The sequence below is a fragment of the Stegodyphus dumicola genome, chromosome X2 (genome assembly GCF_044657685.1).
Source record: "Stegodyphus dumicola isolate Sdum_Otavi_A_Nest chromosome X2, ASM4465768v1".
In the NCBI taxonomy this organism is placed as follows: domain Eukaryota; kingdom Metazoa; phylum Arthropoda; class Arachnida; order Araneae; family Eresidae; genus Stegodyphus; species Stegodyphus dumicola.
In genome coordinates this window covers 124455805-124475425 of record NC_140781.1, presented here as the reverse complement: position 1 = coordinate 124475425, position 19621 = coordinate 124455805, and the positions used below count along the sequence as shown (strand labels likewise).

At 32.9% G+C, this 19621-nt stretch overlaps 1 protein-coding gene across 4 annotated transcripts in view; it reads left to right on the top strand.

The window, feature by feature from the left end:
* Positions 1-19621, top strand: part of LOC118200798 (four and a half LIM domains protein 2-like) — a 332872-nt gene that overhangs the window by 203581 nt on the left and 109670 nt on the right. The window contains exon 1 of one of the 4 annotated variants that reach the window (XM_085809014.1): positions 649-909. The exons of the other annotated variants lie outside the window; for them this stretch is intronic. The gene's annotated coding sequence lies outside the window, so the exon portion shown is untranslated. Of the gene's footprint in view, positions 1-648; positions 910-19621 lie in introns of those variants that run through there. 4 annotated transcript variants of the gene reach the window in all.

Sequence of the window (19621 nt, the reverse complement as noted above, 5' to 3'; positions counted from 1 at the left end):
ATGAAATTATCTCAGTCGTGAAAGTTCTCTTTATATGTAGCGCGTCGTAGAACCATTTAAATTAGATGTATTTTGTACTTGCATCCTACTAATCTATGCTCAGATGACGGTGCCAAGTTTTCCTTCCACCTGCTGGCATCCAGATGAAGTCTTCGTCGAATGTATTTTAGTGAACTTCGTCCTTTATCGCTTAATGGCGCACTCTATGTTTAGATGCTGATGGAACACTTGTTAGCTTCTTCTTGAGGATGAATGTAATGTTTCATGATGTCGGGATAAAAAAGTTTGAATTTCGCTTTATTCGCGGAGAAATATATTTTTGCAAAGTGCAGTTATTAAACCCTAAATTACGTTTGCTTTCGTTCAAAGTTTTTTATTGTTCTGGTTACTAGTGTTGAAGAATCGCTGACTATGTGGACTCCTTTTTTTAGACAAGGGTGATTTCACAGGGTGAAGTAACTGTGTTTGATGATGAAGGTGAAGGGGAGAGGGTCCTTCTTTGTTCTGCGCATGTACCGTGACCGAGATATCAAGTCTCTTTTTGGATCCCCTTGAGAATGAACCTAGCTAATACTTGATTGGAAAGGAGTGTGTCACAGGATTTTGTGTGTGTTGTGTGCAGCTTGTTGTGCGTGAAATATGATACCTTGTCTTTTTGTCGGAAATGTTGTCGTGTGCATTGTCATTTTCCTTTTTGTAATCAATTCTAAGTTCCGCAACCGATTGATCACAGAATGGCAGAACCAGAGCAGCAAAGTCCAGGCTAAACTGCTGCCCCAGAAGCCCAACAAAAGCCGCAAGACCGCTGAATGCCTGGCTAAAACATCTGCTCCACCAGACGTTATCCCAACGTCTTCAGCTGAGGAAACCACTTACGTCAGTAACCCTGAAACAGAGTCTGATAGTCAGGTAGGAAAGAGACACTCCTCCGCAAAATAAACATTTCCCTCCTAGCATAGATAAAGTTGTTAACCGTTTTAGTTTCCCCTGTCGTCTCCTCCCACACTCCTCCCTTGCATGTGCGGGTAGATGATTTTTCAGCGGCACTTTTGATTTTGTTTGTAAATAATAGTAGTATCAGACTTTGAATGTGAATCATGTTAAGCAACTTTCTTCTCATGATTTGACATTTTTATTTATCTATTATTTCCATTGTTCGTAGTTTAGTTAAATGTTTAAAAAGATAAATTTCTTTTAAGCACAAAAGGAAAATGCCAAGACATTAATAGTTTTTGATACTTAATGAAATTTTTCTATTGCATTCATTTTTTGGCTTCTAAAATACTGTTTTCCACATAATATTTTTTCTTTCTTTCGAAATTGCTTGTAATTGATAAGAGAATCATTTGATGCGTCATGGAGTTCTGGTTCAATTATCCGTTCCGCAAGTGTTTCATTTTCATACAATTGTAAATTTTACAATTAAAAATGTTTGTTTCATATTTCAATGTTGATATTAATGAAAGTAGTGAGAATTTTAGTTATAATCATAAGCACCTTTTTTCAGAATAGAAAATTTTTGCTTGAGTTTAGTAGCATATATATTTGAAAATATCACATATCCTTAATTTGAGACATGTTCCTTGAGTTTAGGTATACATATATGCTTGTACATATATGTCTCTTTTATATACAGGTTAACACTTTTATATGCACTTAAATATACGCGTGTTTTTTACACAGGTATATGCACCGTCATTGAAATTTTTAGAAAATTCTACTTTGTGACAAAATTATTTTCATCATAGTTACCAACACCTAAAGGGAATGCAAAATACAAACCATATTTTGTATTTTGTATTTTGAATTTCATTATTTATCCAGTTGTAAGGTCCCTCACTTGAAATTCTAAGTTAATGTTGGAAGTGAGGAACCTAGGAACTGAAAAGCGAATAATCGCTAGAGTTCGAAGACAGGAAACAACAAGAGAGAAGGGTAAATAACCCTTTATTATTTCTATAAGATTTAACAAAACTCCGCCTGAGAGTGAACAAATAAAGTCCGCACTTTGGACTTGAACTTAAAAGACCAAGAATTAAACTAAAACTAAGATTAACTAACTAAGTAATAGCCAAAGCTATCAAGGTTCAATGAGAGTTGGCCCCTTAACTTATTTTACTACGAAGCTTAGCAAGGGCATGAGTACGGCCGAGCGTAAAACAGCTTTGAGAGAGAGAGCGGCCAAAAAGGCAGACGCGCGTAGTTCAGAAACTCTGATTCTCTCTTTATCTCAGTAAGTAACTTCGTGGTTTAAATACCGCTCCTTCTCATTAAATATTCAGCAAATTCAAAACTACGTTCTGGTCGGAAGTAGTAAGTTGAAGTTAAGAATTTGACAGGAAAGGAACTTTAACTTAAAATTTAACTGTTAATAAAATTAACATAATCCTTACACAGTTACTCGTATCTTTGCTGCACTATAAAATGAAAATAATCCTATGTTTTTCTCAATGTATGAGACACCACGTAGCAACGATTTTTTTCCTTTATGAATAGGTCAGTAACAAGCTAACTGTTTTCTCTTTATCACTGGAATCACTGGCTGATTTTGAGCTTAAACAATGAAACATCAGCTAAAGCTGTCATATCTCGAATGGTGAATCATATTAATATTGAATTGCATTAAAGTTTGATATAGTTATAATGACATACCATTTTTAAAGATTCTTTTTAAAATTATTAGTATACATAAATATCAATTCTGATTATTTTGGAACTTAATAATTCAGTTGTCTGTAGTTATGTTATTTTACATAATCAGTGCAAAAATATGAATAATTAGTAAATCATTAAATATACGCATGCCTTCATTTCAATGCAACTGTTTCAATAAAATTACTTGACACAACATGTGTTGTTATATGTATACAGTTAACTAAAATTCAGTTCGTTATAATAATGGATTTTTTTTAAATAAATTTTGGAAAATTGTGATAATAGCATAAGCAAATGTGAAACGAAATAAATTATCATAAAACCTAAAACAACTCCATGAAAGCAACAGCATTAAAGTAAATTATTCTCATTTGAACTTGTCACTTAGCATGTACGTAGTATTGTGCAAATATCTGGAATACTTGCGTTTCTGGAAAGTTATACTTTTTAGCAGAACTCTTAAAGCAATGCTGATATTTAAATCTGTAATTTTGCATGTTTTATGAAATTGTTTTCAAAATGACACACTATTTCTTCTGAAATTAGCATTATGGTATTTTTGAAATGGTTTCTCACATGTTCAAGATACCTGTCTACATTAGGCTTAAAAATTTTTATATCAAGCTGTATGTGTTTAACAAGGAGAGATAAACTTCGAAAGATATTTAACAAGTGTGTATTCAACGAATGTGAACTGCCAAAGTCAATGCTGGTCTACGTTTTATCCTTATATTTGTTTCAGGTGCGATGCCTTTAACTTCAGAGTTGTTCATATTTGCTTGAAGGTATTTAAAAGTGAAAAATCATATTTCTAATCCGAAATTAAAATTAACTGCACTTCTTCCTTTGAGAATAACGGACAGCTGTGTCTAGAACATCATAGAACATAATGAGAAGGATTTTTTAAAATTATTTTTTTCACTTATAAAACTGGAAGGTAGTTTGCCTGATATTAATATCAAAGCTTATACATTCCTCAGACATACCAGATAATAAAAAAATCAATTCGTATGCAACTAATTAAAATTCAGTTTTAAATAGAATTTTTACAGTCAAGCAAAAGCTTTAATGTAAGAAATGAAAAATATTTATGTTCTGTTTAGTACTTTTAAACGATGTAATTTTGAGCTTTGTAGCTCATGAGATTATTAGAACATTTTTGTGCGTGTAATTTGAAGTGAAGACGCAAGCCTGAATATTATTTTATATTGATATAGATACAGAGGATAGATATTGTACATAAATTGTCTTTCTTTGTTATGCAGAAACTGCGTTTTCTGGTAATCAAGAAGGGCAACTGCATGCTTTATTTCCTTAAATATGTTAGTTATTAACATGCACTGAGAATATTACGAGAGAATTTAATCACTGGTAGCCAAAGTAATTTTTAAATATTAATTTAAACATTTTATATGCTCGTAGTGGAGTTAGAAGTTCAATTAGTGAATTGTTCATCAGGCTCTATTAAGTTGAATAGAAATTAATTCTATATCTTTACGTGCACAGTTCATGGAAATATTTCAGAGGATATTTATTATTTTAGATAAAGTTCGACGCTTTTATTGATCAAATAAGATTATTTTTGACATATATTTAGGCTGGAATTATACGAAAAAGTATTCTCTGCAATTAGTGGTTTTATATTGGATAAAACAATTTTCATTTTTAACATTTTAGCTGCTCGTAAGTAACTATCAATTATTAATACCACCACGATATTTTGGCATAAAATTTGCTAAACTGTAAAAAGCATTTTGACTAACTGAGCGTCTTATTCTACGCATACCATGAAAAAAGCTAGAGTTTAAGTTTACTGTGTCTTCTCAGCCACAGTGCTGAAACTGTTTCCATAAAGGTTTCAACGGTTGAGGAAATCCGTAACTAGAAGTACAAGTCTTAGATCAGTAGTACAAAAATAATAATAACGCCTGTAGTTAACTTTTTCAGACACCCTGTATTATATACACAAAATGCCTCCATTTTTTTAAACGGATTTGTCACAATACTAAAAATTTAGATGATTCTGCCCTTTAGAACCTCGGGAATAAATATCTTCGGAATTACGCCCTATTTTAATGAACTGAAACCTGCTCAGTCCTAACTTCCTTTGAAACTCAAATCTCCTGCGTATGAACAAAAAGACCGAAATTGGGTTATCTGAGAAATTCAGGGACAATTGGATTAATTGAGAAAAGACGATTTTCATTGTTGTTATAATCATCGAAGAGCAGTTATGTTGAAAAGCTTCGAATGACCTGCCTTTAAAAGGAAAGGATAACCAAGCATGTATTTTCTTGCCTATGGGTGCGTCAAAAAAGAAAACGTTTGGTTCTCTACACATGTATATAAGTATGTATGTGGTGTTGATGGTGACTGGAAAAATGCCCACAGGAAAAAAGGCCTACCGGAAAATGCTCATAGAAGTAAAGCTCACAGGTATAAATGCTTACAGGAAAAAAGCCCACAGAGAAATATGCCCAAATAGAAAGAAGCTCACATGGAAGAATGCTCACACGCAAAAAAGCTCACATATATATATGCTCACATGGAAATAAGCCCACTGATAACTAAAATACGTTGAAATATCCTTACACCAATCAATAATTAACCGATTTGAACATCGTACACCTACTTGAATTTTTAAAAGAAAAATTATTTAAATTACCAAAACATCTAGGAAAGAGTGGAGGAAGGAAGAAAAATGAAACAAAATATACAGCGAAAAGCTATTACAATTTTAATTGTTAAAAAAATAAAACAATAGTAAGTATAAGTTACACATTTTATAATATAAACATATAGAAGAATAAACAAATAGAAATAATTATTTTATTTAAATTACTTGAAATACCTTGTTATATATAAATCATGTATATTTCACATAAACTTATAAGGTATTTCTCCCGCCTTCTAAGCATGCCTTCGTGGTGTGGTGGTCTGCACGCTGGGTGCATATTTCAGAGGTCCGTGGTTCGATTTCCGGATAAGGCTTTTCTCATTTTTCATGTCCCCTGCTTAGAAGTAACCTAACGTCTCTGGAAAATTTATTTAAAAATCTTAATCTGAACTACCTTTTACCATTCTCTAAGGTAAATCTCGACAATTACTTCTCTTTATTGATAAAATTCCAAAATTTATTTAGTTTGGACTTTTATATTGTTTTAACTTTTATGATAATGTATTCAAAAATTACTTTATGAAGTATGGATTGAAAATTTGTTCGCAGAACCATGGCTTCACTTTAAGAAATCAATCAAACAAGGTAGGCTTCCATAACATTTTTCGTCACGTGACAACTTTTAATAAAAATTCAATTTAAATTCAAAGATTTAATTTAAATTTTTGTACGGTTTTGTACGGTTAAATAATGTTTTCCGGCCGGAAATACTTCATTGTCTATTTTTCAGCGGAAAACTGTTTCGTTGATGTTGTCCAGTAATGGAAAAGATCCACATGATTTTCTGATTTTGTTTCGTTTAAATGCTTTATGTTGTAGAAGTATTGCATTAGATATGAGTCTCAAGTAATGTTAAAAAGGCTAGCTATACATTGTAGAATTATTTAATATACGCATAATAATATAATACATTATAGGCATAATAATATGATAATATAATACGCTATAAGGTATTTCTCCCGCTTTCTTAGCATGCCTTCGTAGTGTAGTGGTCAGCACGCTGAGCGCGTATTCCAGAGGTCTGTGGTTCGATTTCTGGCGAAGGCTTTGCTCATTTTTCACATCTCCTGCTTCCAAAATACCTAATGTCTGTACAGTGGCGCCCGAACTAAAAGGATGGTGGAAGATGATTCTCCACACCCAGGATTGGGCAACTGGGTCCCCTAAAAATCCCAGTCGCCCTTTAAAAAGGGGGAGTATATAAGTTATTTCTACCGCCCTCCTAGCATGCCTCCGTGGTGTGATGATCTGCACACTGGGTGCGAATTCCAGAGGTCCATGGTTCGATTTCCGACGAAGGCTTTGCTCATTTTTCGCAGCTCCTGCTTCCAAAATACCTAATGTCTCTACAAACTTACTGAACGTTAGATAATGTATGTAAATATCTTATTTTTATCATCGATTTCATCATTGTTTCTAACATTATTCGCGATTACCAAATGTAAGTTTTCATATTTTCTTTTTTTACTTCTGTACGCCCTGTATTTACAATAGCTAGTAATAAACGTTGACAGGCTAAATCTTTTTTCAGTCCGTCAAACAAAAACCACATGCTAGGATGGCTACAATTAAATATTGAATGTAATACCTTATGAAAGCTTTCCTAATAATTTGTTGTTTTAGGAGATTTTTCGAAGGCTTTTTCATAATTATTCCACACTTCGACTGGAAACTGTGGTCTTCTAGAACTCTTTTGGCTCCAACTTAACTGCATTCAAACATCAATTTCTATAGGTACTCATCAAAAGTATGCAAAAATAGAGTAAATAAAAAACAGAAATAAACTGTTGGCAGTTACAGGGGAAAAAATGTCGGACCGGAGGCAGTGATATAAAATATTACAGAACATGCAAAGTTTTACTATTGTTTTCATTCTTTTATATACTGCTTCTGAAAAGGGCATTTGTCCAATTTTTTGTTTTTTCAAATGATCAAATAATTTTGCTTTAAAAAATTCAAGTAGGTGTCCAAAGTTCAAAATCAGTTAATTATTGATTGATTAATGTAAGGATATTTCTACGTATTTTATTTATCAGTGGGCTTATTTCCATGTGAGCATATATCTATGTGAGCTTTTTTCTGTGTGAGCATATTTCTAAGCGAGCATTTTTCCATGTGAGTATTTTTCTATGTGGGCATATTTCTGTGTGGGCTTTTTTCCTGTGAGCATTTATACCTGTGAGCATTTATACCTGTGAGCATTTATACCTGTGAGCATTATTCTGTGAGCATTATTCCTGTGGGTGTTTTTCCCTAGAACCGGCGCTGATAACCTCCGTTAAAGTGAAAGCATTGAAGATGCCTTTGGCTTTCTTCTTCAATAGATTTTCCAATTTGAAAAAATATTTCTTTATCAGTAAGAACACTTCATATAAATTAAGCATTTTTTATGAATTCGTTTTTAAAATTTTTGCTGTAAATATTAGTAATGCATTTAGATTATCTTATCCAAAGTACTTTAAAGTACTTAAAATATTTTCAATTTTAAAAATTTTACATTAGTGCCATGTACAGGATAATGTCAAATGCATATATAATCACATGGACAAAAATCCACAGTAACCTGTATAATCCATTGAAACGTTGTTTTGCAAAATACTTTGAGAATTTCATATCGACTTAATCACTTAGATTTTATAATGAAATACCAAAATCATGAGAGCTTGTGTCCTAGTCAACGGTAGTAAACATTTTGTTTCATCACAGTTTAAAATAGTTACTATAGATATCTCTTTCAGTATAAGAAAGAAGGCGAAATAATATTTGCTGAAGTGGACATTTTAGTCTATTTTAATCCAAAATCATTAAAATTTCATACACAATCAATCTCTTTTCCGAAATCTGTTTACACAATTCAGCTCCGTCATTTGGGCATGTTATATATTTACTGTCTGAAACGAAGCCAAAGGCTAAGCATTGTTATTTTGTCTTCCTCTATGCATTCACGTTTCGCTTTGCGTTGCTTTATTTATTCCCTGTGTCTCGTTTTAGCAGATAAAGGATCTGAATGTCGGAGCGTTCGAAATTATGCAATTATTAGTTTTCACTGCAGTATTTAATACTCTTCTTGCACACTTGAAAAATTATTGGAAATATTTATAATTAGCTTACACTTACTTTAGTTCTTAAACATTCTGCTTAAGGTGATTCATTTCATTTCGCCAGTGGCGGAGTTAATATCTTTTCAAATTAGGTGCATTTTTTAACATGCATATTTATACGTATTCTTAATTCGTACGAAATCAGGCCTCGTAGTTAAGTATTTGCATATATTTATAGTTTAATAAAGCTTCATTAAAGTTGTAAATGACTTGTTTACAATAAATGAAACACAATTATATACAGGTAGTTAAAATCAGAAAACTAACGGAGCTTTATTAATTCTCAAATGTATGAATTTTTATTTTTATTTTTAAAATCAAAAATACATTAGAATTGACATAAAATAAAATAGGAAAAATACTAAAAAAATCTAAACTAAGTTTTCATTCAAGGTTTTGAAAAAATATTATTATCTTTTACAAATTAACTTTTAAAAAGCAAATTTTATAGGCAAATGTGTAATAAAAATTTTATGTAATAATACATATTTTATAAACTTGTTCAAACAATTTTAAATCTTTGAATACATCAAAATAAAACACAAATGATGTCCACACCATACACATACTTACACAATAATGACCGTTACACCGTTAGTGGTGCCACCACACTGAAACTTTCAAAACTATATACGTAAACAGTATGTATCAAATTGGTTACACTATGCAGTAAGCTAAAATTTGTGTTTTGATTTGATTTACATGACTAAATTTGAGTATGTTGTCAAATGGAAACTACATGCATTTATGAGTTAAAGTTGAAAAGGACTTATTTACAACAAATAAAACATAACCAAGATGCAAGAAATGTTTGCTAGAACAAGGAAAATAAAGGCAATTTTGGAACTTCTTGACTTTTAAATGTGTAATCTTAGGCGGTGTTTTTCGTGCAGTTTTAGTCTTGTAATGTTTCTAACAGATCTGCAACTTTCCACATAAATTCAGTGACAGACCTGTGAAATCGGTTGTTTGAACTTTCAGGGGCTCCTTTTTCTCGGGAAACAAATTATTTGAGTACATACGCGGCCCCATAAATACGGTTGTATGTCAAGCGATTTATTTATTACTTCCATGGAATCAGGCAAAGAATGAGAAGCTTTGCTCTTTTAATGCAATTATTTTAACTTAAACTGCTTAAAATTATAAATTCTTTGAAAAATCTTTTGAGGGTTTTCAGTCATTGAGTATTCAAAATAATTTGATTCATATGTTGTATTTATATTGAAATTAATTGTAGTACATATTTTTGAAGTCTTTAAATTTAATTGAAAATAGTTTTTTCTTATCAAGTCACATGAAGCATTTTAAAATGCACGCGAATTTAACAACATGATGGCTTAAATCAAGTATCGCGGTACTGAAGATATGCAACAGCATTTTTGAGCTGCGTAATTAAAAGTTATTAACGCAATTTCTTCCTTTCCTTGTAGTTTTTACAATTATCATAGTTGTCTGTCTGCATCTCATTTCAGCATTTTATAATTGCATAATTTTGTTTTTTCTTCGGTTTTTGCATGTAAACAAAACTGCCTGCAAATATTTGCCAGAAAGAATGCTGGGAAATACTTTTGCTAGCAACAGAGCATTCTTTTTAGTTTTTGTGATGAATTCCTTTGACAACAAATAATTGAAGAAATATAACTTAAAATGCTTGCCCATGTTAGGTAAACATGATATTTATTGCCTGGAACCCAGTCCAACATTATTATATCGCTGTTGGTAATGCTGACGTTTATAATAGAAGTTCTAATGCTAGAGTTGGAGTGATTGATCGAAAGAGGAGGAGTGGAAATCGGAAGAAGTTTTACCACGCCTCAGACAAGAACAAAGAAGCTACATCATTCATGAGACTGCTATGGAGAAAAAGTTCTAAAACTTTTAAAGTGGTTACCATGCATTATTTATTAAGCACAATCAATTGCATATAATTAATTTTCTACCAGTTTTGCTGCTAAATAAAACCTCGCGCTTTGGAAGCATGATATTACGAGATATACGAAAAATTCATTTTTACTAATCAGTGTTAACTGTCAGTGCTTAGTCCTTTTTCGTAATCATCACACAAAACAATAGCTAAAACCAGTTTCTGTAAATTGCAACCTTATGGAAAAGTTATATCAAAACTTTAGGTATCTCTCATTTCGTGGTGTGTGATACTAGCTTAAGAGATCCAGACGAAGAGGTGAATTCGTATCAGCAATAATTATGGCCTTTGAAGTTTCCGTCTTTGCTTAACATATTAACTATACTAATTTACTCTTAAATTTTTTCGGTCTGAGGATTTGCTTTATTTAAGAATTAATAATTCTACTTATCTTTAAAATTCAGAATAATGAGCATTTCCGATTAGCTTCTAGTGCTAACAATAGCAACGTTTTAAGAAAGTTGGACTGATAAAAATCTGCTTTCATAAATTTCATAAAATAAATTTCATTTTTAGATTTGAGCTAAATTTACGTTGATTTTCTTCATTTATTTACTATTAAGTCGGGTAAATTTACTTTCCTTATAACAGTCTTAAATTTCAGTTTTAAGGGCACAGATTTGTAAAACAATTAAAGACAATGCTAATCTCAACTGTGTTATGCTATTTCTCTCTCTAAATCAGATCTCTATTATACTCATTCTAGTCTTAATATAATGTATTCGACTGTTAAACTCATAATTTTTATCTCTAAACATTATTTTAAATTAATCACATTTGAAATCAATATTTTGCAAAGAGAAATATTCCAGTTGGTGTATGCTTTGTTAATCTGTTGGCTTTAAAATCTATTGGGATAATAATATTTTAGGTATGAGCGAATGTAAAAACTGAAATCTTATTTCACTTCATATTTTACTTATAGTGCTATTCTTGTTAGGTAACATATGGAAAGAAATGTTTCTGTAAAGTTTCAACTTTATCAAAAACTGAACAATAAAGTATAAAAATAAATAACATATAAATTGAGTCTGCATGCAAAGGAGATGGCTAGTAGATTAAAGTATTTTAATTTAACGTTTCAGAAAATTCTACTGGTTTGGTATTTTAAAGAACGGCCGGTTCATTTGAGGAAAATCACGTTAGACTGAAGAGACATCAGGATTTTTTGAACCGAAAAAAATTAAAAAGTGCAATGCCCTTGCCGGGACTCGAACCTGGACCTCTCGAAATACGCGCCGAGTGGGCTACCGTTACACCACGAAGGCATGCTAGAAGGCGAGAGAAAGTACTTTATATAATCCCCTTATTAAAGGGCAACAGAGCAGTAGGGGACCCAATCGCCAAATCCTGGTGGTAACGAATTATTGTTCACTACCTTTTAGTTCGGGTGCCACTTGTAGAGTCATTAGTATTTTTTGAAGAAGGAGAAATGAAAAATGTGCATTGCACTTTGAATACTAGAACTCTTGAAATACTCACCGAGTGTGCTACCGTTACACCACGAAGGCATGCTAGGAGGAAAGAGGAAATACCTTATGAGATAAACAGCATATTCCTGATGATATTAAAGAAATTTTCTGCAGTACATGACTGAAACAGAAAGAAATAATTGCTTTTCGTTTACTTTTTTTTAAAACTTATTGTGTGGAAAGGGAAAATTCAAGAAATGCCCGAAATGTTCTGACACTAAATAAATTTTTATAAAACTTTGTATTTAACGCTAAAAGTAATCAAATCAAATTACTTTAATTTCTGACTGATGAACATCATACATTAAATGATACAAAAAGCCTTAATGGCTCATAGACCCAGATTTATGAAACCGAATTTTGAAATCGGGAGCTGTTTACGAGCCAGCTAAGCAGGTGAAATATTTTATGCACATAAATTTCCCATTTTTTTCAGCATATAGCAAAGAAAGTAGTCATTTAAAAGAAAAAACAGTGTTATTATTCATACAGTTTTCAGCCAATACTTTTAACAATAGACAGCGTTTACGATATTTCTATTTACAGCTGGTAACTGTTTACTCTATTGTAAGTGAAACTATATTACTTTAAATTATTATTTGCTTTGATGATATTTCATGAGCCTTATAAATACGTTAGCTACATACAAAACAGTGTTTTGTCCTTTTACTTGTAATAAGCCCAAACGTATCTTTGAATTGCTTTTATTTATCACATTTTGTTCTTTTAACAGAATATGGTTCACTAATTATATCTTTTAATTGACAATGTTTAAATAGTTGATTTACAGTTTCAGATTATCGGCAACAATATTTAAAGTAGTGTTATTGGAGTATTATTTAAAACATTCTAAATTTAATTTCTTCATTTGTAAATTTTCATACTGACTTCTGAAGTACCCTTTCTTGTGGGGCATTTCAGGCATTTCTTGAACTTTCCCTTTTCACACAATAAGTTAAAAAAATTTAAAAAAAAAATTAAATTTAAAAAAAATATCACTGAAAATTTTATTCCATCTCGTTCTGTAATTTATCATCATAATATCATTCTGAAGTCTTTATTAAACTGAATCTTTTCATTGGTAAAGTGTCTTTTTTTATTGAATCTATATTATAGTTTACTTAGGTTTATTTTCCAGTTTTTCCTTATTGTTTCTTTTATTTTTCAATATATACTTCTTTTAACATATTTGTCGGCATTTCTTTCCATTCGCATTTAAAGAAATCTCAGTTTTTTGTGGAATTCAAAACTTAAGTTGAACTTTTGTTATGAATAAAGATTAGAGAACGGCAAGGGTTACGCAGGGCACTGTACCAAGATTTCTTGGCAATGAAATGATTTTTTCATGCTCTTACGCCTGTTCTACTTCTAGACATTGCGTATATCTTCTGTTGTTTCTTTTCTGTCTACCGTATATCTTCTGTTGTTTCTTTTCTGTCTACGCAAAAGATAAATGTCAGGTGAAGCTTTTTAGTTCATCTGGCTTATAATCAAACATTTCTTCATATGTATGAGCTTCTAAGCAGCCCGGTTTATCATATTGTGTCTCAACTTTTTACCCTATGGTATAAGTATTTCGTTAGATTTTCAAAAGAATATAATTTTATTTTCAAGCATACGTTTTTTTTTCAATTTTAACAATTAATTAGCGTTAATCTCCAAAAAAAAATTAAATGTTTACGTTGTACCGCGTTATTTAAAATAGTTATTTAAAATATTCCTACCTTCTCCAAATAAATAGAGCATTTGGGCACTTGATACGAAAGAAAAATTGGCACTAGGAATTGGAGTCAAATAAATAAACTGCGCAATGCTTTTGTCTTCAAGGTCTAAAGTAAGAAGTTCCATTGAACTTTGAAACTGTAGTACTGCTCATTTTATATACTTTACGTCAATTCTTCTTGTTAACTGTTTTTTCCAGCTTTTAGTTCGTTTGTAGTATTCTTTTGTAGCATCTTGTTCTCTGACTATACATAATATATAGTTTGTGTACGTGTACATTGTATGTGTTCGTATGATCGTATTTTTGTAGCTTAAATTAAATTAGTCCGTACTGCATGGGAATATTTTTCTTGGTTTCATTTGCTTTTATATGCAGTCCTTGCTTTAGTGCTCATGTTTTATAAATTAACAAAGAAAGCTTCATCTTTTTCTTCCCTGTCTTCCAGTTGGTTTTCACTAAAAGAGTGCAGTTTGTGAATTTTTCCTTACGAGGCTGTTAGGTATTCTTCCAAATGAGTTTGAAAAAGTCTGCATTAGTGCACTTACCCTGAGTTTGTGCAAATGACAGATTAAGTAGGTGTTTACAAGCTTGTTTTCAGTAAATATTAACCATTTACTTCCAATTGTACACGCTACTAATCACGAAATTTCTCAGAAGAACGTAGAAACGTTTAAAAAAAGTTTCATCTTTGTGTTTAGTTGAGTTATATTAATACAAAATTTAACTTTTAATTTGGTGTCCTTTGCAAAAATTACATTTCATAAAATATTCATTATTATTTAACAAATAATATATAAGATTCAAATCCCTTGTAGAGATCCTTAGCCCTTTCTGTAAAAGAAATGCGAAAATCATCTGTACTGTCTCCGACATTCGAGTCATGGATTTTTATTTGCTAACTACTCACGCCATAAGAGTATATACGAGGTAATACATTAGCTCCTTATATTATCCCCTACTTAAATAAAAACTGAGGAAAGAGGAGATCCAATTGATCAGATCCAAGTGGTGATGTGTACACCACAGTTTAGTTTGACTCCACTGTAGCAATTTTTTGGATTTTATATTCCATTGAAACGGGGAAAAAACAACTGTTCTGTCTCCAGGATTCAAAACTTGGAGCGTCAATTTGCCAGCTGGATGTAGCCATTTACATCACGTCAATGTATATGGAGCAATGCAATAATTCTTCACATCTTTACGTGCAAAATAAACGGAAATATAAGTAAATTCTATTTTTATAGGGTCAGCTACAAAGTTAATAACGTGTATGGTTTTGTCCAATTGTAAATACATTAAATGCATATGCAAGCAACTTTTATTTTATAGTTTCTTCCTAAATTTGGTTGCAAAATATGGACATACGTACTGTGTCCTTAATCATTGAAGAATAATGTGCATTTTTTTTAACTAGATTCTTTGCTCTATTGGTAAGGACACTATGTAAGTTCTTATATTTAGATTGTTAAACCATTATCTGAGAAATCATTTACCCTTAATCATTATCTGAGAAAATGATAAAGCCGTTAGCCATCTTTCTGGAACAACATGTGTTTATATATAAACATACTTCCTTATATGTGCATACACACACTCTTTTTTCCTTTCTCTCATACACATACATACATAGATACATAAATGTACATAAGAATAACTTATTTTGTTGTTTTCTGCGAACACAGCGCTGTTTTACAAGACATACGTTTTCAGCAATCCTGCATCAAGCTAGTGAATGAGCTCAATTTTGCTATTCATTTATGTACTCGCTTTTAGTCTCTGTGTCATATTCTGGTAGTTCTTACACTATTTAAATTTTTTTCACTACGGTTTTATTGAAATTAGCGTAAGTAAATAATACTTTAATTGCTTTAAGTGTTCAATGATCATCTTGAAAAAGACTAATTTATTTTCGCTGATTGTTAAACTTTTTCTCATCATTAATTCCTTTCTCTCATTTTTTACATCAAATCTTGTATAAGCTTTCGTAAATTCCATGCATTTGATACGTGAATTTGCCATGTATAAAACTTTTTCACAGTATTGTATACAAGTTACAGCTGCATTGTGCGCAGTTAAAAGAACGAATTGCATTTTTGTCGTTTCAAATTTAAACGTTAAAAATGTAAGATAGAAAAGCATGGCGAGACAGATCGATAACTAGGTCTCTTGCGTCATCAGAGTTGTGAATGCTAAAAAGAAGCCTTAGAAGAAACTTTAATATATTACTCAGTGGATCCTACAAGTGGTGAGAGCGAGAGAATCTTATTACTTTACAAAGGCCGGTATGCATAATGTAAACATGACTTTTCTATGCTCTGAGAGAACAAAACAGATTCACGTTACTCACTTTATTATAATGGGATGCCTTTACTTGGCAAATGGGGAAAATGCATATTGCTTATTAGCAACCAAATAAAAGGATAAAACCATGCTTGCAATAACTATATATGCGCATGCATACTCACATATTTACACGCACAGAGCATAGAGGCCCACCAGCAGCCAAGCGGTAAATTCGCTGAACACCGGCAGTTTGGTCTGAGGTTCGAATCCCACGAACGGGCTGGCTGCATGGACGTTTTCGTGGTTTTCCTCATGTGTAACCTGTATTTGAGCCAATTTCCCTTAAAACCTCCTCCACAAAGGCATCCCTCCCGTTAGGCAGATAACCCTCGAGGTTTTACCGTAATCACTTAAACCGAACCGAACATGGAGATTTAGAATCATTAGTAAATATGCGTGTTGTCATGTAATTCCTGTGGTGATATTAAAGGAATCGTAAGAAGGATTTAAAAATTAATCTATACCCTCACATTCAAGTTATTTCTTTACTATTGCTATACACTTAACACTATGTCGACGCCACTAGTCGAAGCAATGACGAAACAATTGCTTTGAAGAAAAGCTCTCTCGTCTAGATTTCCTTAATATCTTTAATGCTCTAAAATCTTTTTCCTTCTAAGGTAGCTTTTAACTTAGGAAACAGAAAAAGTCACGATAAGTAAAATCAGGTGACTTCGGGAGGGGGGGATCAAAGGAAGGGCATTTTTGGTCAAGAAGCTAGAGTTGTAGCATGCCCTATGAGTCGCTGTAGTGGCGGAGACTCCAGTTTCTCAGAGAGCCAATTTTCTTGCCGTTTGCTATTGATCCGTATTCCACTATCGTTGTTGAATATACCTGTAACACTCTTTAATTAGAATCTAACCCAGAGGTACAAATTCATGGTTCATTACACTGACATTGTCAAAAGGTACCATCAGCATGTTCTTTCACGCGGCAGCAGACTTGCCTGGACTTTTTGGTATTAGATTTCCAGATATATTCGTTTCACAGAGCTATCCATAAAACTCTCTGCCTAAAGGAAGGGATGCCTTCGTGGAAGATTTTCTAAGAGAAACTGGCTCATATTCACGTTTCACATTGGGAAAATCCTAGAAACTAGAAAATGTAGCCAGTTCGTTCGCTTGGGTTCGAAGCCGGACCGAACTACTATACTTACTCGGCCATTGGTAGGGGAAAGAAAGTCAAAAAATGGCAGAATAAAATTAATACTACATAAATTCAATAAACAAAAATATTTATATATAATTTTGATTCATGATAGCATAATATATCTGAAACAGTAAAAGGCACACATATGTAATGAAGATAGTTAATAAAATTGAATTATATATGAATTAGACTCAAGTACAAAATGCTTTTAAAATAGATTTTGGGTTTTAAATAATAATAGAAGATAGATATTAAATGAATATAAGTAAGCAGCCGAAGTTTAGGTTTTTGTGTCTTAAATTAATTTTGAATTTAATGGCTATAATATCAATCTATTCCCCTGTGGAGTAACGCTCTTGGTGATGGAGATGGCTAAATAACCAATGGGTTTGTCATTCCCGATAAATACTTGAGAAGTTTCCGGTCATATGAAAAAAATGTATGAGTACAGTGATTTTGCGCAGGAAGCTATGGAAAGTCGCTAATTTAGTGGGGACACATACTCAACGACGTGCGATGAGTCTGAAGTTCTGTTGTCGCATAGCAATCATAAGCATAATTTTGCAAAGGAACGGCTTAGCGAATGAAGAAGCAAAATTATTTTATTAAAATTAAACAGTAATTTTTAAATATTCCCTAATATCTTGAAATATATTCGATAATTTATGATTAAAAATATTTCCCATGTATTCGGAAAATCAGGATTTCATTGGCCATGTACAAAGGATATTAATACCTCCTCAGATTTTATGTTAATTATTTGGCATTTCTTTGCAAGTGATATAATTTTCATCACTCTGCATTTATCTAACACTGTTAACCCGAAACCAGTAAAAATTTTAGTATTATATTCTGACGTATGCTATTGCTGCTCAGAAGACGAATAGCAGATGAGATATGTAAAACAGAAATGTGAGAAATGTTTATCGAGTGTGTTGCAACAGATGAAATATTACGTATTTTAATTCTACGTGCATATTAAGATGAAGCCTCGTATAAATTGTTAATTTTTCTTTGAAAAACAATCATAAATGTTATGTTATCACCTCCAGGAATCTTTAAATGGATATTCATTCCTCACGCTTAATGTGAATCTGTGCCAACTTTTATTATAAATCCAACTTTTATCATAAATACTTTTATTTATATTACATTTTATTATTATTTTTCCAATATTTTTATTTTATATTTGCTTTTACACTCGTGTTAAAAAAATAAGGAACAAATGCTAACAGAAAAGATGCGAATGTAAAAAGGAAAAATTAAAACATGTAATTATACAATTTACATATAAGGTAGAGGTGTCATCGCGGAATGCAAATCGCAACAAAAATTAGTATAAAACGCAATCCTGCAGCCTCGCCACAACGCCTTAAAGAAGAGCATGATGAACATATGCGTCAGTTCGCAAGGAGTAATAGTTCTGTGTAATCCGAGATAGCTGAAGCGGAACGCATTGGCCGAAGACACTATTTGCACGACGGAAATGAATTGGAGAGCTGTTGGGATGTTGATGCTGTTGCAAGGCAATGCGCTGTAGCAAGAGAGCTGAATGTGCATCGTAGTGTCATCGATAGGATGTGGAATCGTTACCAACGGAATGAAAACCAATGTAGAAGACGTGTGTCTGGAAGCCGTAGGATTACCACAACTGCAGACTATCGCTTCGTGTTGCTATGTGCAAGAAGCCGTAGGTTAGTAACAGCATGACAGCTGGAGTCGCATCTCTATACTGCTGCTGCAGGACAGCCCATATCCCGCCATACTGCGTCGCGTCAGCTGCATGAAGGTGGAGTGTACGCCCGATGACGCGTAGTTTGTGTTGCGTTGTTCCCCATCGCATGTCAGAGCGCTTTTGAATTGGGCCCTTGAACATCTCAGTTGGACACCAGAGCAGTGAGACCTCGTACCCTTTACGGATGAGTATCGATTTAATATCCTAAATAAAAATCCGATTAATTTAACGATTCCCGAAGGGCAAAGATATGGCAAGAGCCAAGGATACGTTATCGGGCGCCAAACAGCGTTAAACGAGAGCATTACAGAGGAGGAAGCTTACTTGTACGGGCTGGGATAACAATGAACGGCAGCAGCTATCTCTATATGATTGATGATAATTCCGTCACAGCCGACCCGATATCGGAACGAAATTCTACATCTTATTTCTTATTGCGATATTTACGGACGATAACGCCCGCTCGCATAGAGCTCGAGTGGTGCGCAATTATCTGGAGAGTGAAACCATTCTACATCTGCCGTGACCTGCTAGATCACTGGACTTGAATCCCATACAGCATGGATGAGACATGGGACGACGAATAGCAGGTCGAAGTGTGCCGCCAGCACCCTCTGCGAGCTCCTACATGCATTACTACAGGATTGGTCGACAACAACTACAGGATTGGACCTCAACAAGCGATCGACGATACTATTGCCAGCTTCCCTCGCCGTTGTCAAGTATGCATTTCAGCTAGAGCAGCGATTCTGAACCGATGGTACGTGTACCACTGGTGGTAGGCAAGAGAAAAATAGGTGGTACGCAAAGAAACAAAGTGAGTGAAAAAGTGTTTTTAGCGA